The sequence below is a fragment of the Rhinoderma darwinii genome, assembly GCF_050947455.1.
Source record: "Rhinoderma darwinii isolate aRhiDar2 chromosome 5 unlocalized genomic scaffold, aRhiDar2.hap1 SUPER_5_unloc_39, whole genome shotgun sequence".
Taxonomy (NCBI): Eukaryota; Metazoa; Chordata; class Amphibia; order Anura; family Rhinodermatidae; genus Rhinoderma; species Rhinoderma darwinii.
Window position 1 is genome coordinate 947,029 of NW_027461797.1, and position 22,246 is coordinate 969,274.

The 22,246-nt window shown below is 46.6% G+C and overlaps 12 non-coding genes across 12 annotated transcripts; all 12 read right to left on the reverse strand.

Annotated features, from left to right (window-relative positions):
- Positions 1–33: 33 nt before the first annotated feature.
- Positions 34–224, reverse strand: LOC142691900 (U2 spliceosomal RNA). The gene has a single exon (XR_012860408.1). It is a non-coding gene; the product is annotated as a U2 spliceosomal RNA (small nuclear RNA).
- Positions 225–1,500: 1,276 nt separating this feature from the next.
- LOC142692134 (U2 spliceosomal RNA) lies at positions 1,501–1,691 on the reverse strand. Its single transcript, XR_012860620.1, has one exon. It is a non-coding gene; the product is annotated as a U2 spliceosomal RNA (small nuclear RNA).
- A 6,042-nt stretch (positions 1,692–7,733) lies between these two features.
- LOC142691901 (U2 spliceosomal RNA) lies at positions 7,734–7,924 on the reverse strand. The gene has a single exon (XR_012860409.1). It is a non-coding gene; the product is annotated as a U2 spliceosomal RNA (small nuclear RNA).
- Positions 7,925–9,192: 1,268 nt separating this feature from the next.
- On the reverse strand, positions 9,193–9,383 carry LOC142691902 (U2 spliceosomal RNA). Its single transcript, XR_012860410.1, has one exon. It is a non-coding gene; the product is annotated as a U2 spliceosomal RNA (small nuclear RNA).
- A 1,280-nt stretch (positions 9,384–10,663) lies between these two features.
- LOC142691904 (U2 spliceosomal RNA) lies at positions 10,664–10,854 on the reverse strand. The gene has a single exon (XR_012860411.1). It is a non-coding gene; the product is annotated as a U2 spliceosomal RNA (small nuclear RNA).
- Positions 10,855–12,121: 1,267 nt separating this feature from the next.
- Positions 12,122–12,312, reverse strand: LOC142691905 (U2 spliceosomal RNA). The gene has a single exon (XR_012860412.1). It is a non-coding gene; the product is annotated as a U2 spliceosomal RNA (small nuclear RNA).
- A 1,285-nt stretch (positions 12,313–13,597) lies between these two features.
- LOC142691906 (U2 spliceosomal RNA) lies at positions 13,598–13,788 on the reverse strand. The gene has a single exon (XR_012860413.1). It is a non-coding gene; the product is annotated as a U2 spliceosomal RNA (small nuclear RNA).
- Positions 13,789–15,092: 1,304 nt separating this feature from the next.
- On the reverse strand, positions 15,093–15,283 carry LOC142691908 (U2 spliceosomal RNA). Its single transcript, XR_012860415.1, has one exon. It is a non-coding gene; the product is annotated as a U2 spliceosomal RNA (small nuclear RNA).
- A 1,280-nt stretch (positions 15,284–16,563) lies between these two features.
- Positions 16,564–16,754, reverse strand: LOC142691909 (U2 spliceosomal RNA). The gene has a single exon (XR_012860416.1). It is a non-coding gene; the product is annotated as a U2 spliceosomal RNA (small nuclear RNA).
- Positions 16,755–18,034: 1,280 nt separating this feature from the next.
- On the reverse strand, positions 18,035–18,225 carry LOC142692149 (U2 spliceosomal RNA). Its single transcript, XR_012860633.1, has one exon. It is a non-coding gene; the product is annotated as a U2 spliceosomal RNA (small nuclear RNA).
- Positions 18,226–19,509: 1,284 nt separating this feature from the next.
- LOC142691910 (U2 spliceosomal RNA) lies at positions 19,510–19,700 on the reverse strand. The gene has a single exon (XR_012860417.1). It is a non-coding gene; the product is annotated as a U2 spliceosomal RNA (small nuclear RNA).
- Positions 19,701–20,980: 1,280 nt separating this feature from the next.
- On the reverse strand, positions 20,981–21,171 carry LOC142691911 (U2 spliceosomal RNA). The gene has a single exon (XR_012860418.1). It is a non-coding gene; the product is annotated as a U2 spliceosomal RNA (small nuclear RNA).
- Positions 21,172–22,246: the final 1,075 nt, after the last annotated feature.

Below are 22,246 nucleotides of genomic sequence, written 5' to 3' on the forward strand. Positions count from 1 at the left end.
CTTTTGGAATCTGCTTTTAGTCAACACATAAGGAAAGGGTGCACCGGTCCTGGAAATACTGCAATACCAGGTCAATGCGTGGAGTGGACAGAGCAAGCTCTATTTCCATCTCCCTGTTCTAAAAATCCATTTAATATATGGTCCCCAGATAGGGGACGTATCAGATATTAAACTGATAAGAACAGATACTACACTTGATCTTAGCCAAAAGGCCGAGAAGCGATAACCCGAACGGGCCGCGCGTTGCCCGAGCCTGCCCGATACTGCTGTTCAGCCCTTGCAGCGATTCAGCCTACTTCTAGGCAATTCCATGGGGCCCTGCAGGCTCACACACTCACAGCTACACGGGAGGTGAATAAAGGCCGGAGAGGAAGCCAGACAGGATTTGCTTCTTTTGCTTGCACCACAATGCAGTGCTGAAAGAGGAGGAATCTACATAAAAACGCCTTCCTGGCAACGCCCAAATGCCCTGCTGCCATGCAGATAAACACTGGCAGCGGCAGCAAGTGCATGCCCACAGCCACCCCTTGTTCCTTCACAACTTGTATCAGCTGTAATCCAGTCCAGTCCAGTGCTGCCTGCTGAGCAGCACTGACCAACACTGCCTGGGCCCAGGCTTTTATCTCTGAGGCCCCATTATGATGTCAGAAAGCTGGCTCTGGAATCCTGAGGGCTCCACTATGACACGTGCAAAGTTCCGTCTGAACTTTATATAAGACGGTGAGGCTCAGTCAGTCACTCAGTGTTGCCTGAGAGGGCAACACTGCAACAGCCGGCCGCCAGGCTGTCTTTTTTTTGCACAGCTAGTTGCCTCCAGGAGGCCACAAGAGGGAGACAAGGGACTGCAAAATGGAAAATAGGCATCCACCAACTTTACAGACAACTTCTCCTTGCTCCTACAACCTCCATCCTTGCACAGTTTGTTATTCTTCTAGGTAACATAGTAACAAATCCAAATTGCTGCTCTCTTTGTAGGCAAGCAAGGCTTTGTTGCAACTGCAATTCTTACTTCTTCTTGAAATGTAGGGACGACAGTACATTCCATCACATCCATCTAGTGTACACAGGTAGGTCCATTGTGGCGGGCAGGCGAGCGGGCGGGCTGCTTTATTGGCTGTTTGCTGTTCCCCTACTCCACTCCACTATTTGACTGTTGTGCTGCATCAATCAATCAATCAATCAATCAATCAATCAATCAATCAGTGGCTGGCTCAGGTGCAGCTCTTTAACTTACCTAAAAGGGAGGGCGGAGAGAAGACAAGGAAGGTGACTGAGGTGTTCCAATGTGAAATGCCGGAAACACAGAAACACAGACGACACACAACAAGAGGTGGCAATCTATTCATTAATTGCATTTAATCAATGAGCTCATTATCACTCATGCATTGTCCAACAGGTGTTGAAATAATGGGATTAAAAGGGGAGATCCCTTCAGAAAGACAGAAACAATAGCAAAGACAAAAAACACTTTTGGAATCTGCTTTTAGTCAACACATAAGGAAAGGGTGAACCGGTCCTGGAAATACTGCAATACCAGGTCAATGCGTGGAGTGGACAGAGCAAGCTCTATTTCCATCTCCCTGTTCTAAAAATCCATTTAATATATGGTCCCCAGATAGGGGACGTATCAGATATTAAACTGATAAGAACAGATACTACACTTGATCTTAGCCAAAAGGCCGAGAAGCGATAACCCAAACGGGCCGCGCGTTGCCCGAGCCTGCCCGATACTGCTGTTCAGCCCTTGCAGCGATTCAGCCTACTTCTAGGCAATTCCATGGGGCCCTGCAGGCTCACACACTCACAGCTACACGGGAGGTGAATAAAGGCCGGAGAGGAAGCCAGACAGGATTTGCTTCTTTTGCTTGCACCACAATGCAGTGCTGAAAGAGGAGGAATCTACATAAAAACGCCTTCCTGGCAACGCCCAAATGCCCTGCTGCCATGCAGATAAACACTGGCAGCGGCAGCAAGTGCATGCCCACAGCCACCCCTTGTTCCTTCACACCTTGTATCAGCTGTAATCCAGTCCAGTCCAGTGCTGCCTGCTGAGCAGCACTGACCAACACTGCCTGGGCCCAGGCTTTTATCTCTGAGGCCCCATTATGATGTCAGAAAGCTGGCTCTGGAATCCTGAGGGCTCCACTATGACACGTGCAAAGTTCCGTCTGAACTTTATATAAGACGGTGAGGCTCAGTCAGTCACTCAGTGTTGCCTGAGAGGGCAACACTGCAACAGCCGGCCGCCAGGCTGTCTTTTTTTTGCACAGCTAGTTGCCTCCAGGAGGCCACAAGAGGGAGACAAGGGACTGCAAAATGGAAAATAGGCATCCACCAACTTTACAGACAACTTCTCCTTGCTCCTACAACCTCCATCCTTGCACAGTTTGTTATTCTTCTAGGTAACATAGTAACAAATCCAAATTGCTGCTCTCTTTGTAGGCAAGCAAGGCTTTGTTGCAACTGCAATTCTTACTTCTTCTTGAAATGTAGGGACGACAGTACATTCCATCACATCCATCTAGTGTACACAGGTAGGTCCATTGTGGCGGGCAGGCGAGCGGGCGGGCTGCTTTATTGGCTGTTTGCTGTTCCCCTACTCCACTCCACTATTTGACTGTTGTGCTGCATCAATCAATCAATCAATCAATCAATCAATCAATCAATCAATCAATCAATCAATCAATCAATCAATCAGTGGCTGGCTCAGGTGCAGCTCTTTAACTTACCTTAACCCCTTAAGGACGCAGCCTAGTTTGGGCCTTAAGGCTCAGAGCCCATTTTTCAAATCTGACATATTTCACTTTATGTGGTAATAACGTCGGAATGCTTAAACCTATCCAAGCGATTCTGAGATTGTTTTCTCGTGACACTTTGGGCTTCATGTTCGTGGTAAAATTTGGTCGATATATTCAGTCTTTATTTGTGAAAAATTGCAAAATTTAGAGAAAATTTACAAAAAATAGCATTTTTCAGAATTTAAATGCATCTGCTTGAAAAACAGACGGTTATACCACCCAAAATAGTTACTAGTTCACATTTCCCATATGTCTACTTTTGATTGGCATCGTTTTTTGAACATTCTTTTATTTTTCTTGGACGTTACAAGGCTTAGAACATAAACAGCAATTTCTCATATTCTTAAGAAAATTTCAAAAGCCTTTTTTTGAAGGTGCCAGTTCAGTTCTGAAGTGGATTTGAGGGGACTATGTGTTAGAAACCCCCATAAAACACCCCATTTTAAAAACTAGACCCCTCAAAGTATTCAAAACAGCATATAGAAAGTTTTTTAACCCTTCAGGCATTTCACAGGAATTAAAGCAAAGTGGAAATTAAATTTGCAAATTTCATTTTTTCTGCTGAATTTCAATTTTATTCAATTTTTTTTTAGTAACAGAGAAGGTTTTACCAGAGAAACACTACTAAATATGTATTGTCCAGATTCTGCAGTTTTTAGAAATGTCCCACATGTGGCCCTACTGCGCTCGTGGACTAAAACACAAGCCCTAGAAGCAAAGAAGCACCTAGTGCATTTTGAGGCCTCTTTTTTATTAGAATATATTTTAGGCAGCATGCCAGGTTTGAAGAGGCGTTGAGGTATCAAAACAATGGAAACCCACCAGAAGTGACCCCATTTTGGAAATTACACCCCTCAAGGAATTCATTTATGGTTTTTGTTATCATTTTGACCGCACAGTTTTTTCACAGCACCTATTTGAATTGGGCTGTGAAATGAAAAAAATGATATTTTTTCCAATAAAATGTCATTTTTGATCAAATTTTCTTATTTTCACAGGGAACAACATACCCCATTTTGTTGCCCAATTTGTCCTTAGTGCGGCAATACCCCATTTGTGGTGATAAACTGCCGTTTGGGCCCATGGGAGGGCTCAGAAGGAAAGGAGCGCTATGTGTTTGTTGGAGTCCAGATTTTGCTGGATTGGTTTTCGGGTGCCATGTCGCATTTGCAGAGCCCCAGAGGTATCAAAGCAATGGAAACCCACCAGAAGTGACCCCATTTTGGAAACTACACCCCTCAAGGAATTCATTTATGGTTTTTGTTATCATTTTGACCGCACAGGTTTTTCACAGCACCTATTTGAATTGGGCTGTGAAATGAAAAAAATTATATTTTTTCCAATAAGATGTCATTTTTGATCAAAATTTCTTATTTTCACAGGGAACAACATACCCCATTTTGTTGCCCAATTTGTCCTTAGTGCGGCAATACCCCATTTGTGGTGATAAACTGCCGTTTGGGCCCATGGGAGGGCTCAGACGGAAAGGAGCGCTATGTGTTTGTTGGAGTCCAGATTTTGCTGGATTGGTTTTCGGGTGCCATGTTGCATTTGCAGAGCCCCAGAGGTATCAAAGCAATGGAAACCCACCAGAAGTGACCCCATTTTGGAAACTACACCCCTCAAGGAATTCATTTATGGTTTTTGTTATCATTTTGACCGCACAGTTTTTTCACAGCACCTATTTGAATTGGGCTGTGAAATGAAAAAAATGATATTTTTTCCAATAAGATGTCATTTTTGATCAAAATTTCTTATTTTCACAAGGAACAACATACCCCATTTTGTTGCCCAATTTGTCCTTAGTGCGGCAATACCCCATTTGTGGTGATAAACTGCCCTTTGGGCCCATGGGAGGGCTCAGAAGGAAAGGACCACCATTTGGCCTACTGGAGCTTTTCTGGTGCTAAGTCATGTGTGCAGAAGCCCCTGAGGTACCAGTACAGTTGAAACCCCCGAGAAGTGACCCCATTTTAAAAACTACACCCCTTAAGACATTCATCTAGAGGTGTAGTGAGCATTTTGACCCCACAGGTACTGTGTAAAAGATAATGCGCAGCAGATGGTGCAGTGTGAGATTTGCAATTTTATATATGTATATGCCATTTCAGTGTCCAATATAGTGTGCCCAGCATGCGCCACCGGAGATATACACCCCTTAAATTGTAATGTGGGTTCTCCTGGGTACGACAATACCCTACATGTGGCTGTTATCAGCTGCTTGGGCATACGGCAGGGCTCAGAAGGGAAAGATGAGGGGGGTAAGCTGTGCGGAGTGCATCAGGGTAAATTGAAAATCAAGGGATGTATGATACATTTTAAAACAATCTTTTATACAGAGCCCTGGTTTTTCGGGACACGTGTCACATTGGTATATTGTGTTCTTCCTTATCCCCCTCTTATAGCAGACTCTGCACCTCTTTTGACTCTTTCCCTTTCCACCGGTTTGGGGACCTTCTCCTGGAAAGTGTTGCCCTGGTACGATGCGCCCCCCCTTCCTGGTCCCTAAAGATTAGATCTTGAAATTCCAGGAAAGTTCCCCTCTGGCCTGCACATCGACGTAGCACATACGCATTGTACAAAGCCATCTGTATGATGTGCCCGGCCAGCTTCTTATACCTCACCGCATGGCGCTGTAGGGCTTCAGGACTTGATTTGACAAGTCCATCCCTCCCATGTACCTATTGTAGTCCAGGATGCAGTCTGGTTTGGGGGTGGCCTTTCCTTCATATATCCTAAACCTGTAGGTATACCCTGATGCACTCTCGCAGCTTATACATCTTCACGCCATACCTTGCCCTCTTACCTGGCAGGTACTGGCGGAATTGAACCCTCCCTTTAAAATGTACCAGGGACTCATCAATAGAAAAACACTTCTCGGGGGTGTATGCTTGGGAAAACCGGGCACTGGAACGGTCTAATAGGGGTCTCCGTTTATACAAACGGTCAAAACTGGGGTCATCTCGGAGTGGGCACGGCTCATTATCAGTATAATGTAAGAAGCGAAGTATTGCCTCATTTATTTATTTTTTTAGGTTCCAGTTCATTTCTGAAGTTGCTTTGAGGGGCCCATATATTAGAAACCCCTATCAAACACCCCATTTTAGAAACTAGACCCCTCAAAGTATTCACAACAGCATTTAGAAAGTTTATGAACCCTTTAGGTGTTTCACAGAAATTTAGAGCAAAGTAGAGGTGACATTTACTCTTTTTATACCATTTTTTTTATAACACAAAAGGATTTATCAGAGAAACGCAACTCAATACTTATTGCCCAGATTCTGCAGTTTAGAGAAATATCCCACATGTGGCCCTCGGGCGGTAATGGACTGAAGCACCGGCCTCCGAAGCAAAGGAGAACCTAGCGGATTTTGACCCCTCGTTTTTATTAGGCACCATGTCCGGTTTGAAGAGGTCTTGTGGTGCCAAAACATTGGAAACCGCCCAAAAGTGACCCCAATTTGGAAACTAGACCCCTTGAGGAATCCATTGTAGTTTTCATGGGGTGCATGCGGCTTTTTGATCAGTTTTTATTCCATTTTTAGGTGGCGTGGTGCCTAAAAAACAGCAATTGTACTATTGTTTTTGTATACTTTTTTTTTTACAGCGTTCACCGTGCGCTATAAATGATATATTAACTTTATTCTGCGGGGCGATACGATCACGGCGATACCAGATGTTTATAGTTTTTTTTTATGTCTTATGGCGTTTGCACAATAAAGTACGTTTTGTAAACAATCATTCACTTTTTGTGTTACCTTATTCTAAGAGCCATAACGTTTTTATTTTTCAATCAATAAAGCCGTGCGAGGACTTATTTTTTGCGTAACGAACTGTATTTTCCATCAGTACCATTTTTCGGTACATGCGACTTTTTGATCTCTTTTTATTCCATTTTTTGGGAGGTGAAGTGACCAAACAATTGTGATTGTGGTACGGTTTATTAATATTTTTTTTTACGGCGTTCACCGTGCGGGATAAATAACAAAATATTTTTGTAGTTCAGGCCGTTACGGACGCGGCGATACCAATTATGTATAGTTTATTTGTTTGTTTATATATTTTTATTAATAATAAAGGCCTGATAAGGGAAAAAGTGGGACTTTTACTTTTATTACTTTTAAAACTTTTATTTTCTTATTTTTACACATCTTTTTTTAACTTTTTTTTTACTTTATTACTTTGTCCCACTAGGGGACATGAGGGCAGGAGGCCCTGATCGCTATTCTAATACACTGCACTACATGCGTAGTGCAGTGTATTAGAACTGTCAGCTACTCACTGACAGCAAGCATAGTGGGTCCTGACGTTGTCAGGACCCACTAGGCTTCCGTCTATGGCATAGCCGGACGCCATTGTTTGGTGTCCGGTTGCCATAGTCACCATCGCCGGCCGCTATCGCGTAGCAGGCCGGCGATGGCAGCTTAACCCCTAAAAAGCCGCGATCTCTATAGAACGCGGCTTTTAAGGGGTTAATCAGCGGGGACACAGCGATCGGTCCCCGCTGTAGGAGCTGTGACAGCTGCTGAACAAGACAGCAGCGTCACAGCTCCTGTATGTGTCGGGAGGACGGCCGAAACGGCCGTTACTCCCGAGACGTACTATTACGGCATGGAGCGCGAACGATACAGCTGCCATGACGTAATAGTACGTCAAGGAGCGGGAAGGGGTTAAAGGGAGGGCGGAGAGAAGACAAGGAAGGTGAATGAGGTGTTCCAATGTGAAATGCCGGAAACACAGAAACACAGACGACACACAACAAGAGGTGGCAATCTATTCATTAATTGCATTTAATCAATGAGCTCATTATCACTCATGCATTGTCCAACAGGTGTTGAAATAATGGGATTAAAAGGGGAGATCCCTTCAGAAAGACAGAAACAATAGCAAAGACAAAAAACACTTTTGGAATCTGCTTTTAGTCAACACATAAGGAAAGGGTGCACCGGTCCTGGAAATACTGCAATACCAGGTCAATGCGTGGAGTGGACAGAGCAAGCTCTATTTCCATCTCCCTGTTCTAAAAATCCATTTAATATATGGTCCCCAGATAGGGGACGTATCAGATATTAAACTGATAAGAACAGATACTACACTTGATCTTAGCCAAAAGGCCGAGAAGCGATAACCCGAACGGGCCGCGCGTTGCCCGAGCCTGCCCGATACTGCTGTTCAGCCCTTGCAGCGATTCAGCCTACTTCTAGGCAATTCCATGGGGCCCTGCAGGCTCACACACTCACAGCTACACGGGAGGTGAATAAAGGCCGGAGAGGAAGCCAGACAGGATTTGCTTCTTTTGCTTGCACCACAATGCAGTGCTGAAAGAGGAGGAATCGACATATGGCAACGCCCAAATGCCCTGCTGCCATGCAGATAAACACTGGCAGCGGCAGCAAGTGCATGCCCACAGCCACCCCTTGTTCCTTCACACCTTGTATCAGCTGTAATCCAGTCCAGTCCAGTGCTGCCTGCTGAGCAGCACTGACCAACACTGCCTGGGCCCAGGCTTTTATCTCTGAGGCCCCATTATGATGTCAGAAAGCTGGCTCTGGAATCCTGAGGGCTCCACTATGACACGTGCAAAGTTCCGTCTGAACTTTATATAAGACGGTGAGGCTCAGTCAGTCACTCAGTGTTGCCTGAGAGGGCAACACTGCAACAGCCGGCCGCCAGGCTGTCTTTTTTTTGCACAGCTAGTTGCCTCCAGGAGGCCACAAGAGGGAGACAAGGGACTGCAAAATGGAAAATAGTCCACCAACTTTACAGACAACTTCTCCTTGCTCCTACAACCTCCATCCTTGCACAGTTTGTTATTCTTCTAGGTAACATAGTAACAAATCCAAATTGCTGCTCTCTTTGTAGGCAAGCAAGGCTTTGTTGCAACTGCAATTCTTACTTCTTCTTGAAATGTAGGGACGACAGTACATTCCATCACATCCATCTAGTGTACACAGGTAGGTCCATTGTGGCGGGCAGGCGAGCGGGCGGGCTGCTTTATTGGCTGTTTGCTGTTCCCCTACTCCACTCCACTATTTGACTGTTGTGCTGCATCAATCAATCAATCATCAATCAATCAATCAATCAATCAATCAATCAGTGGCTGGCTCAGGTGCAGCTCTTTAACTTACCTAAAAGGGAGGGCGGAGAGAAGACAAGGAAGGTGAATGAGGTGTTCCAATGTGAAATGCCGGAAACACAGAAACACAGACGACACACAACAAGAGGTGGCAATCTATTCATTAATTGCATTTAATCAATGAGCTCATTATCACTCATGCATTGTCCAACAGGTGTTGAAATAATGGGATTAAAAGGGGAGATCCCTTCAGAAAGACAGAAACAATAGCAAAGACAAAAAACACTTTTGGAATCTGCTTTTAGTCAACACATAAGGAAAGGGTGCACCGGTCCTGGAAATACTGCAATACCAGGTCAATGCGTGGAGTGGACAGAGCAAGCTCTATTTCCATCTCCCTGTTCTAAAAATCCATTTAATATATGGTCCCCAGATAGGGGACGTATCAGATATTAAACTGATAAGAACAGATACTACACTTGATCTTAGCCAAAAGGCCGAGAAGCGATAACCCGAACGGGCCGCGCGTTGCCCGAGCCTGCCCGATACTGCTGTTCAGCCCTTGCAGCGATTCAGCCTACTTCTAGGCAATTCCATGGGGCCCTGCAGGCTCACACACTCACAGCTACACAGGAGGTGAATAAAGGCCGGAGAGGAAGCCAGACAGGATTTGCTTCTTTTGCTTGCACCACAATGCAGTGCTGAAAGAGGAGGAATCTACATAAAAACGCCTTCCTGGCAACGCCCAAATGCCCTGCTGCCATGCAGATAAACACTGGCAGCGGCAGCAAGTGCATGCCCACAGCCACCCCTTGTTCCTTCACACCTTGTATCAGCTGTAATCCAGTCCAGTCCAGTGCTGCCTGCTGAGCAGCACTGACCAACACTGCCTGGGCCCAGGCTTTTATCTCTGAGGCCCCATTATGATGTCAGAAAGCTGGCTCTGGAATCCTGAGGGCTCCACTATGACACGTGCAAAGTTCCGTCTGAACTTTATATAAGACGGTGAGGCTCAGTCAGTCACTCAGTGTTGCCTGAGAGGGCAACACTGCAACAGCCGGCCGCCAGGCTGTCTTTTTTTTGCACAGCTAGTTGCCTCCAGGAGGCCACAAGAGGGAGACAAGGGACTGCAAAATGGAAAATAGGCATCCACCAACTTTACAGACAACTTCTCCTTGCTCCTACAACCTCCATCCTTGCACAGTTTGTTATTCTTCTAGGTAACATAGTAACAAATCCAAATTGCTGCTCTCTTTGTAGGCAAGCAAGGCTTTGTTGCAACTGCAATTCTTACTTCTTCTTGAAATGTAGGGACGACAGTACATTCCATCACATCCATCTAGTGTACACAGGTAGGTCCATTGTGGCGGGCAGGCGAGCGGGCGGGCTGCTTTATTGGCTGTTTGCTGTTCCCCTACTCCACTCCACTATTTGACTGTTGTGCTGCATCAATCAATCAATCAATCAATCAATCAATCAATCAATCAATCAGTGGCTGGCTCAGGTGCAGCTCTTTAACTTACCTAAAAGGGAGGGCGGAGAGAAGACAAGGAAGGTGAATGAGGTGTTCCAATGTGAAATGCCGGAAACACAGAAACACAGACGACACACAACAAGAGGTGGCAATCTATTCATTAATTGCATTTAATCAATGAGCTCATTATCACTCATGCATTGTCCAACAGGTGTTGAAATAATGGGATTAAAAGGGGAGATCCCTTCAGAAAGACAGAAACAATAGCAAAGACAAAAAACACTTTTGGAATCTGCTTTTAGTCAACACATAAGGAAAGGGTGCACCGGTCCTGGAAATACTGCAATACCAGGTCAATGCGTGGAGTGGACAGAGCAAGCTCTATTTCCATCTCCCTGTTCTAAAAATCCATTTAATATATGGTCCCCAGATAGGGGACGTATCAGATATTAAACTGATAAGAACAGATACTACACTTGATCTTAGCCAAAAGGCCGAGAAGCGATAACCCGAACGGGCCGCGCGTTGCCCGAGCCTGCCCGATACTGCTGTTCAGCCCTTGCAGCGATTCAGCCTACTTCTAGGCAATTCCATGGGGCCCTGCAGGCTCACACACTCACAGCTACACGGGAGGTGAATAAAGGCCGGAGAGGAAGCCAGACAGGATTTGCTTCTTTTGCTTGCACCACAATGCAGTGCTGAAAGAGGAGGAATCTACATAAAAACGCCTTCCTGGCAACGCCCAAATGCCCTGCTGCCATGCAGATAAACACTGGCAGCGGCAGCAAGTGCATGCCCACAGCCACCCCTTGTTCCTTCACACCTTGTATCAGCTGTAATCCAGTCCAGTCCAGTGCTGCCTGCTGAGCAGCACTGACCAACACTGCCTGGGCCCAGGCTTTTATCTCTGAGGCCCCATTATGATGTCAGAAAGCTGGCTCTGGAATCCTGAGGGCTCCACTATGACACGTGCAAAGTTCCGTCTGAACTTTATATAAGACGGTGAGGCTCAGTCAGTCACTCAGTGTTGCCTGAGAGGGCAACACTGCAACAGCCGGCCGCCAGGCTGTCTTTTTTTTGCACAGCTAGTTGCCTCCAGGAGGCCACAAGAGGGAGACAAGGGACTGCAAAATGGAAAATAGGCATCCACCAACTTTACAGACAACTTCTCCTTGCTCCTACAACCTCCATCCTTGCACAGTTTGTTATTCTTCTAGGTAACATAGTAACAAATCCAAATTGCTGCTCTCTTTGTAGGCAAGCAAGGCTTTGTTGCAACTGCAATTCTTACTTCTTCTTGAAATGTAGGGACGACAGTACATTCCATCACATCCATCTAGTGTACACAGGTAGGTCCATTGTGGCGGGCAGGCGAGCGGGCGGGCTGCTTTATTGGCTGTTTGCTGTTCCCCTACTCCACTCCACTATTTGACTGTTGTGCTGCATCAATCAATCAATCAATCAATCAATCAATCAATCAATCAGTGGCTGGCTCAGGTGCAGCTCTTTAACTTACCTAAAAGGGAGGGCGGAGAGAAGACAAGTGAGGTGTTCCAATGTGAAATGCCGGAAACACAGAAACACAGACGACACACAACAAGAGGTGGCAATCTATTCATTAATTGCATTTAATCAATGAGCTCATTATCACTCATGCATTGTCCAACAGGTGTTGAAATAATGGGATTAAAAGGGGAGATCCCTTCAGAAAGACAGAAACAATAGCAAAGACAAAAAACACTTTTGGAATCTGCTTTTAGTCAACACATAAGGAAAGGGTGCACCGGTCCTGGAAATACTGCAATACCAGGTCAATGCGTGGAGTGGACAGAGCAAGCTCTATTTCCATCTCCCTGTTCTAAAAATCCATTTAATATATGGTCCCCAGATAGGGGACGTATCAGATATTAAACTGATAAGAACAGATACTACACTTGATCTTAGCCAAAAGGCCGAGAAGCGATAACCCGAACGGGCCGCGCGTTGCCCGAGCCTGCCCGATACTGCTGTTCAGCCCTTGCAGCGATTCAGCCTACTTCTAGGCAATTCCATGGGGCCCTGCAGGCTCACACACTCACAGCTACACGGGAGGTGAATAAAGGCCGGAGAGGAAGCCAGACAGGATTTGCTTCTTTTGCTTGCACCACAATGCAGTGCTGAAAGAGGAGGAATCTACATAAAAACGCCTTCCTGGCAACGCCCAAATGCCCTGCTGCCATGCAGATAAACACTGGCAGCGGCAGCAAGTGCATGCCCACAGCCACCCCTTGTTCCTTCACACCTTGTATCAGCTGTAATCCAGTCCAGTCCAGTGCTGCCTGCTGAGCAGCACTGACCAACACTGCCTGGGCCCAGGCTTTTATCTCTGAGGCCCCATTATGATGTCAGAAAGCTGGCTCTGGAATCCTGAGGGCTCCACTATGACACGTGCAAAGTTCCGTCTGAACTTTATATAAGACGGTGAGGCTCAGTCAGTCACTCAGTGTTGCCTGAGAGGGCAACACTGCAACAGCCGGCCGCCAGGCTGTCTTTTTTTTGCACAGCTAGTTGCCTCCAGGAGGCCACAAGAGGGAGACAAGGGACTGCAAAATGGAAAATAGGCATCCACCAACTTTACAGACAACTTCTCCTTGCTCCTACAACCTCCATCCTTGCACAGTTTGTTATTCTTCTAGGTAACATAGTAACAAATCCAAATTGCTGCTCTCTTTGTAGGCAAGCAAGGCTTTGTTGCAACTGCAATTCTTACTTCTTCTTGAAATGTAGGGACGACAGTACATTCCATCACATCCATCTAGTGTACACAGGTAGGTCCATTGTGGCGGGCAGGCGAGCGGGCGGGCTGCTTTATTGGCTGTTTGCTGTTCCCCTACTCCACTCCACTATTTGACTGTTGTGCTGCAATCAATCAATCAATCAATCAATCAATCAATCAATCAATCAATCAATCAGTGGCTGGCTCAGGTGCAGCTCTTTAACTTACCTAAAAGGGAGGGCGGAGAGAAGACAAGGAAGATGAATGAGGTGTTCCAATGTGAAATGCCGGAAACACAGAAACACAGACGACACACAACAAGAGGTGGCAATCTATTCATTAATTGCATTTAATCAATGAGCTCATTATCACTCATGCATTGTCCAACAGGTGTTGAAATAATGGGATTAAAAGGGGAGATCCCTTCAGAAAGACAGAAACAATAGCAAAGACAAAAAACACTTTTGGAATCTGCTTTTAGTCAACACATAAGGAAAGGGTGCACCGGTCCTGGAAATACTGCAATACCAGGTCAATGCGTGGAGTGGACAGAGCAAGCTCTATTTCCATCTCCCTGTTCTAAAAATCCATTTAATATATGGTCCCCAGATAGGGGACGTATCAGATATTAAACTGATAAGAACAGATACTACACTTGATCTTAGCCAAAAGGCCGAGAAGCGATAACCCGAACGGGCCGCGCGTTGCCCGAGCCTGCCCGATACTGCTGTTCAGCCCTTGCAGCGATTCAGCCTACTTCTAGGCAATTCCATGGGGCCCTGCAGGCTCACACACTCACAGCTACACAGGAGGTGAATAAAGGCCGGAGAGGAAGCCAGACAGGATTTGCTTCTTTTGCTTGCACCACAATGCAGTGCTGAAAGAGGAGGAATCTACATAAAAACGCCTTCCTGGCAACGCCCAAATGCCCTGCTGCCATGCAGATAAACACTGGCAGCGGCAGCAAGTGCATGCCCACAGCCACCCCTTGTTCCTTCACACCTTGTATCAGCTGTAATCCAGTCCAGTCCAGTGCTGCCTGCTGAGCAGCACTGACCAACACTGCCTGGGCCCAGGCTTTTATCTCTGAGGCCCCATTATGATGTCAGAAAGCTGGCTCTGGAATCCTGAGGGCTCCACTATGACACGTGCAAAGTTCCGTCTGAACTTTATATAAGACGGTGAGGCTCAGTCAGTCACTCAGTGTTGCCTGAGAGGGCAACACTGCAACAGCCGGCCGCCAGGCTGTCTTTTTTTTGCACAGCTAGTTGCCTCCAGGAGGCCACAAGAGGGAGACAAGGGACTGCAAAATGGAAAATAGGCATCCACCAACTTTACAGACAACTTCTCCTTGCTCCTACAACCTCCATCCTTGCACAGTTTGTTATTCTTCTAGGTAACATAGTAACAAATCCAAATTGCTGCTCTCTTTGTAGGCAAGCAAGGCTTTGTTGCAACTGCAATTCTTACTTCTTCTTGAAATGTAGGGACGACAGTACATTCCATCACATCCATCTAGTGTACACAGGTAGGTCCATTGTGGCGGGCAGGCGAGCGGGCGGGCTGCTTTATTGGCTGTTTGCTGTTCCCCTACTCCACTCCACTATTTGACTGTTGTGCTGCATCAATCAATCAATCAATCAATCAATCAATCAATCAATCAATCAATCAATCAATCAATCAATCAATCAGTGGCTGGCTCAGGTGCAGCTCTTTAACTTACCTAAAAGGGAGGGCGGAGAGAAGACAAGGAAGGTGAATGAGGTGTTCCAATGTGAAATGCCGGAAACACAGAAACACAGACGACACACAACAAGAGGTGGCAATCTATTCATTAATTGCATTTAATCAATGAGCTCATTATCACTCATGCATTGTCCAACAGGTGTTGAAATAATGGGATTAAAAGGGGAGATCCCTTCAGAAAGACAGAAACAATAGCAAAGACAAAAAACACTTTTGGAATCTGCTTTTAGTCAACACATAAGGAAAGGGTGCACCGGTCCTGGAAATACTGCAATACCAGGTCAATGCGTGGAGTGGACAGAGCAAGCTCTATTTCCATCTCCCTGTTCTAAAAATCCATTTAATATATGGTCCCCAGATAGGGGACGTATCAGATATTAAACTGATAAGAACAGATACTACACTTGATCTTAGCCAAAAGGCCGAGAAGCGATAACCCGAACGGGCCGCGCGTTGCCCGAGCCTGCCCGATACTGCTGTTCAGCCCTTGCAGCGATTCAGCCTACTTCTAGGCAATTCCATGGGGCCCTGCAGGCTCACACACTCACAGCTACACGGGAGGTGAATAAAGGCCGGAGAGGAAGCCAGACAGGATTTGCTTCTTTTGCTTGCACCACAATGCAGTGCTGAAAGAGGAGGAATCTACATAAAAACGCCTTCCTGGCAACGCCCAAATGCCCTGCTGCCATGCAGATAAACACTGGCAGCGGCAGCAAGTGCATGCCCACAGCCACCCCTTGTTCCTTCACACCTTGTATCAGCTGTAATCCAGTCCAGTCCAGTGCTGCCTGCTGAGCAGCACTGACCAACACTGCCTGGGCCCAGGCTTTTATCTCTGAGGCCCCATTATGATGTCAGAAAGCTGGCTCTGGAATCCTGAGGGCTCCACTATGACACGTGCAAAGTTCCGTCTGAACTTTATATAAGACGGTGAGGCTCAGTCAGTCACTCAGTGTTGCCTGAGAGGGCAACACTGCAACAGCCGGCCGCCAGGCTGTCTTTTTTTTGCACAGCTAGTTGCCTCCAGGAGGCCACAAGAGGGAGACAAGGGACTGCAAAATGGAAAATAGGCATCCACCAACTTTACAGACAACTTCTCCTTGCTCCTACAACCTCCATCCTTGCACAGTTTGTTATTCTTCTAGGTAACATAGTAACAAATCCAAATTGCTGCTCTCTTTGTAGGCAAGCAAGGCTTTGTTGCAACTGCAATTCTTACTTCTTCTTGAAATGTAGGGACGACAGTACATTCCATCACATCCATCTAGTGTACACAGGTAGGTCCATTGTGGCGGGCAGGCGAGCGGGCGGGCTGCTTTATTGGCTGTTTGCTGTTCCCCTACTCCACTCCACTATTTGACTGTTGTGCTGCATCAATCAATCAATCAATCAATCAATCAATCAATCAATCAATCAGTGGCTGGCTCAGGTGCAGCTCTTTAACTTACCTAAAAGGGAGGGCGGAGAGAAGACAAGGAAGGTGAATGAGGTGTTCCAATGTGAAATGCCGGAAACACAGAAACACAGACGACACACAACAAGAGGTGGCAATCTATTCATTAATTGCATTTAATCAATGAGCTCATTATCACTCATGCATTGTCCAACAGGTGTTGAAATAATGGGATTAAAAGGGGAGATCCCTTCAGAAAGACAGAAACAATAGCAAAGACAAAAAACACTTTTGGAATCTGCTTTTAGTCAACACATAAGGAAAGGGTGCACCGGTCCTGGAAATACTGCAATACCAGGTCAATGCGTGGAGTGGACAGAGCAAGCTCTATTTCCATCTCCCTGTTCTAAAAATCCATTTAATATATGGTCCCCAGATAGGGGACGTATCAGATATTAAACTGATAAGAACAGATACTACACTTGATCTTAGCCAAAAGGCCGAGAAGCGATAACCCGAACGGGCCGCGCGTTGCCCGAGCCTGCCCGATACTGCTGTTCAGCCCTTGCAGCGATTCAGCCTACTTCTAGGCAATTCCATGGGGCCCTGCAGGCTCACACACTCACAGCTACACGGGAGGTGAATAAAGGCCGGAGAGGAAGCCAGACAGGATTTGCTTCTTTTGCTTGCACCACAATGCAGTGCTGAAAGAGGAGGAATCTACATAAAAACGCCTTCCTGGCAACGCCCAAATGCCCTGCTGCCATGCAGATAAACACTGGCAGCGGCAGCAAGTGCATGCCCACAGCCACCCCTTGTTCCTTCACACCTTGTATCAGCTGTAATCCAGTCCAGTCCAGTGCTGCCTGCTGAGCAGCACTGACCAACACTGCCTGGGCCCAGGCTTTTATCTCTGAGGCCCCATTATGATGTCAGAAAGCTGGCTCTGGAATCCTGAGGGCTCCACTATGACACGTGCAAAGTTCCGTCTGAACTTTATATAAGACGGTGAGGCTCAGTCAGTCACTCAGTGTTGCCTGAGAGGGCAACACTGCAACAGCCGGCCGCCAGGCTGTCTTTTTTTTGCACAGCTAGTTGCCTCCAGGAGGCCACAAGAGGGAGACAAGGGACTGCAAAATGGAAAATAGGCATCCACCAACTTTACAGACAACTTCTCCTTGCTCCTACAACCTCCATCCTTGCACAGTTTGTTATTCTTCTAGGTAACATAGTAACAAATCCAAATTGCTGCTCTCTTTGTAGGCAAGCAAGGCTTTGTTGCAACTGCAATTCTTACTTCTTCTTGAAATGTAGGGACGACAGTACATTCCATCACATCCATCTAGTGTACACAGGTAGGTCCATTGTGGCGGGCAGGCGAGCGGGCGGGCTGCTTTATTGGCTGTTTGCTGTTCCCCTACTCCACTCCACTATTTGACTGTTGTGCTGCATCAATCAATCAATCAATCAATCAATCAATCAATCAATCAATCAGTGGCTGGCTCAGGTGCAGCTCTTTAACTTACCTAAAAGGGAGGGCGGAGAGAAGACAAGGAAGGTGAATGAGGTGTTCCAATGTGAAATGCCGGAAACACAGAAACACAGACGACACACAACAAGAGGTGGCAATCTATTCATTAATTGCATTTAATAAATGAGCTCATTATCACTCATGCATTGTCCAACAGGTGTTGAAATAATGGGATTAAAAGGGGAGATCCCTTCAGAAAGACAGAAACAATAGCAAAGACAAAAAACACTTTTGGAATCTGCTTTTAGTCAACACATAAGGAAAGGGTGCACCGGTCCTTGAAATACTGCAATACCAGGTCAATGCGTGGAGTGGACAGAGCAAGCTCTATTTCCATCTCCCTGTTCTAAAAATCCATTTAATATATGGTCCCCAGATAGGGGACGTATCAGATATTAAACTGATAAGAACAGATACTACACTTGATCTTAGCCAAAAGGCCGAGAAGCGATAACCCGAACGGGCCGCGCGTTGCCCGAGCCTGCCCGATACTGCTGTTCAGCCCTTGCAGCGATTCAGCCTACTTCTAGGCAATTCCATGGGGCCCTGCAGGCTCACACACTCACAGCTACACGGGAGGTGAATAAAGGCCGGAGAGGAAGCCAGACAGGATTTGCTTCTTTTGCTTGCACCACAATGCAGTGCTGAAAGAGGAGGAATCTACATAAAAACGCCTTCCTGGCAACGCCCAAATGCCCTGCTGCCATGCAGATAAACACTGGCAGCGGCAGCAAGTGCATGCCCACAGCCACCCCTTGTTCCTTCACACCTTGTATCAGCTGTAATCCAGTCCAGTCCAGTGCTGCCTGCTGAGCAGCACTGACCAACACTGCCTGGGCCCAGGCTTTTATCTCTGAGGCCCCATTATGATGTCAGAAAGCTGGCTCTGGAATCCTGAGGGCTCCACTATGACACGTGCAAAGTTCCGTCTGAACTTTATATAAGACGGTGAGGCTCAGTCAGTCACTCAGTGTTGCCTGAGAGGGCAACACTGCAACAGCCGGCCGCCAGGCTGTCTTTTTTTTGCACAGCTAGTTGCCTCCAGGAGGCCACAAGAGGGAGACAAGGGACTGCAAAATGGAAAATAGGCATCCACCAACTTTACAGACAACTTCTCCTTGCTCCTACAACCTCCATCCTTGCACAGTTTGTTATTCTTCTAGGTAACATAGTAACAAATCCAAATTGCTGCTCTCTTTGTAGGCAAGCAAGGCTTTGTTGCAACTGCAATTCTTACTTCTTCTTGAAATGTAGGGACGACAGTACATTCCATCACATCCATCTAGTGTACACAGGTAGGTCCATTGTGGCGGGCAGGCGAGCGGGCGGGCTGCTTTATTGGCTGTTTGCTGTTCCCCTACTCCACTCCACTATTTGACTGTTGTGCTGCATCAATCAATCAATCAATCAATCAATCAATCAATCAATCAATCAATCAGTGGCTGGCTCAGGTGCAGCTCTTTAACTTACCTAAAAGGGAGGGCGGAGAGAAGACAAGGAAGGTGAATGAGGTGTTCCAATGTGAAATGCCGGAAACACAGAAACACAGACGACACACAACAAGAGGTGGCAATCTATTCATTAATTGCATTTAATCAATGAGCTCATTATCACTCATGCATTGTCCAACAGGTGTTGAAATAATGGGATTAAAAGGGGAGATCCCTTCAGAAAGACAGAAACAATAGCAAAGACAAAAAACACTTTTGGAATCTGCTTTTAGTCAACACATAAGGAAAGGGTGCACCGGTCCTGGAAATACTGCAATACCAGGTCAATGCGTGGAGTGGACAGAGCAAGCTCTATTTCCATCTCCCTGTTCTAAAAATCCATTTAATATATGGTCCCCAGATAGGGGACGTATCAGATATTAAACTGATAAGAACAGATACTACACTTGATCTTAGCCAAAAGGCCGAGAAGCGATAACCCGAACGGGCCGCGCGTTGCCCGAGCCTGCCCGATACTGCTGTTCAGCCCTTGCAGCGATTCAGCCTACTTCTAGGCAATTCCATGGGGCCCTGCAGGCTCACACACTCACAGCTACACGGGAGGTGAATAAAGGCCGGAGAGGAAGCCAGACAGGATTTGCTTCTTTTGCTTGCACCACAATGCAGTGCTGAAAGAGGAGGAATCTACATAAAAACGCCTTCCTGGCAACGCCCAAATGCCCTGCTGCCATGCAGATAAACACTGGCAGCGGCAGCAAGTGCATGCCCACAGCCACCCCTTGTTCCTTCACACCTTGTATCAGCTGTAATCCAGTCCAGTCCAGTGCTGCCTGCTGAGCAGCACTGACCAACACTGCCTGGGCCCAGGCTTTTATCTCTGAGGCCCCATTATGATGTCAGAAAGCTGGCTCTGGAATCCTGAGGGCTCCACTATGACACGTGCAAAGTTCCGTCTGAACTTTATATAAGACGGTGAGGCTCAGTCAGTCACTCAGTGTTGCCTGAGAGGGCAACACTGCAACAGCCGGCCGCCAGGCTGTCTTTTTTTTGCACAGCTAGTTGCCTCCAGGAGGCCACAAGAGGGAGACAAGGGACTGCAAAATGGAAAATAGGCATCCACCAACTTTACAGACAACTTCTCCTTGCTCCTACAACCTCCATCCTTGCACAGTTTGTTATTCTTCTAGGTAACATAGTAACAAATCCAAATTGCTGCTCTCTTTGTAGGCAAGCAAGGCTTTGTTTCAACTGCAATTCTTACTTCTTCTTGAAATGTAGGGACGACAGTACATTCCATCACATCCATCTAGTGTACACAGGTAGGTCCATTGTGGCGGGCAGGCGAGCGGGCGGGCTGCTTTATTGGCTGTTTGCTGTTCCCCTACTCCACTCCACTATTTGACTGTTGTGCTGCATCAATCAATCAATCAATCAATCAATCAATCAATCAATCAATCAGTGGCTGGCTCAGGTGCAGCTCTTTAACTTACCTAAAAGGGAGGGCGGAGAGAAGACAAGGAAGGTGAATGAGGTGTTCCAATGTGAAATGCCGGAAACACAGAAACACAGACGACACACAACAAGAGGTGGCAATCTATTCATTAATTGCATTTAATCAATGAGCTCATTATCACTCATGCATTGTCCAACAGGTGTTGAAATAATGGGATTAAAAGGGGAGATCCCTTCAGAAAGACAGAAACAATAGCAAAGACAAAAAACACTTTTGGAATCTGCTTTTAGTCAACACATAAGGAAAGGGTGCACCGGTCCTGGAAATACTGCAATACCAGGTCAATGCGTGGAGTGGACAGAGCAAGCTCTATTTCCATCTCCCTGTTCTAAAAATCCATTTAATATATGGTCCCCAGATAGGGGACGTATCAGATATTAAACTGATAAGAACAGATACTACACTTGATCTTAGCCAAAAGGCCGAGAAGCGATAACCCGAACGGGCCGCGCGTTGCCCGAGCCTGCCCGATACTGCTGTTCAGCCCTTGCAGCGATTCAGCCTACTTCTAGGCAATTCCATGGGGCCCTGCAGGCTCACACACTCACAGCTACACGGGAGGTGAATAAAGGCCGGAGAGGAAGCCAGACAGGATTTGCTTCTTTTGCTTGCACCACAATGCAGTGCTGAAAGAGGAGGAATCTACATAAAAACGCCTTCCTGGCAACGCCCAAATGCCCTGCTGCCATGCAGATAAACACTGGCAGCGGCAGCAAGTGCATGCCCACAGCCACCCCTTGTTCCTTCACACCTTGTATCAGCTGTAATCCAGTCCAGTCCAGTGCTGCCTGCTGAGCAGCACTGACCAACACTGCCTGGGCCCAGGCTTTTATCTCTGAGGCCCCATTATGATGTCAGAAAGCTGGCTCTGGAATCCTGAGGGCTCCACTATGACACGTGCAAAGTTCCGTCTGAACTTTATATAAGACGGTGAGGCTCAGTCAGTCACTCAGTGTTGCCTGAGAGGGCAACACTGCAACAGCCGGCCGCCAGGCTGTCTTTTTTTTGCACAGCTAGTTGCCTCCAGGAGGCCACAAGAGGGAGACAAGGGACTGCAAAATGGAAAATAGGCATCCACCAACTTTACAGACAACTTCTCCTTGCTCCTACAACCTCCATCCTTGCACAGTTTGTTATTCTTCTAGGTAACATAGTAACAAATCCAAATTGCTGCTCTCTTTGTAGGCAAGCAAGGCTTTGTTGCAACTGCAATTCTTACTTCTTCTTGAAATGTAGGGACGACAGTACATTCCATCACATCCATCTAGTGTACACAGGTAGGTCCATTGTGGCGGGCAGGCGAGCGGGCGGGCTGCTTTATTGGCTGTTTGCTGTTCCCCTACTCCACTCCACTATTTGACTGTTGTGCTGCATCAATCAATCAATCAATCAATCAATCAATCAATCAATCAATCAATCAATCAATCAATCAATCAATCAGTGGCTGGCTCAGGTGCAGCTCTTTAACTTACCTAAAAGGGAGGGCGGAGAGAAGACAAGGAAGGTGAA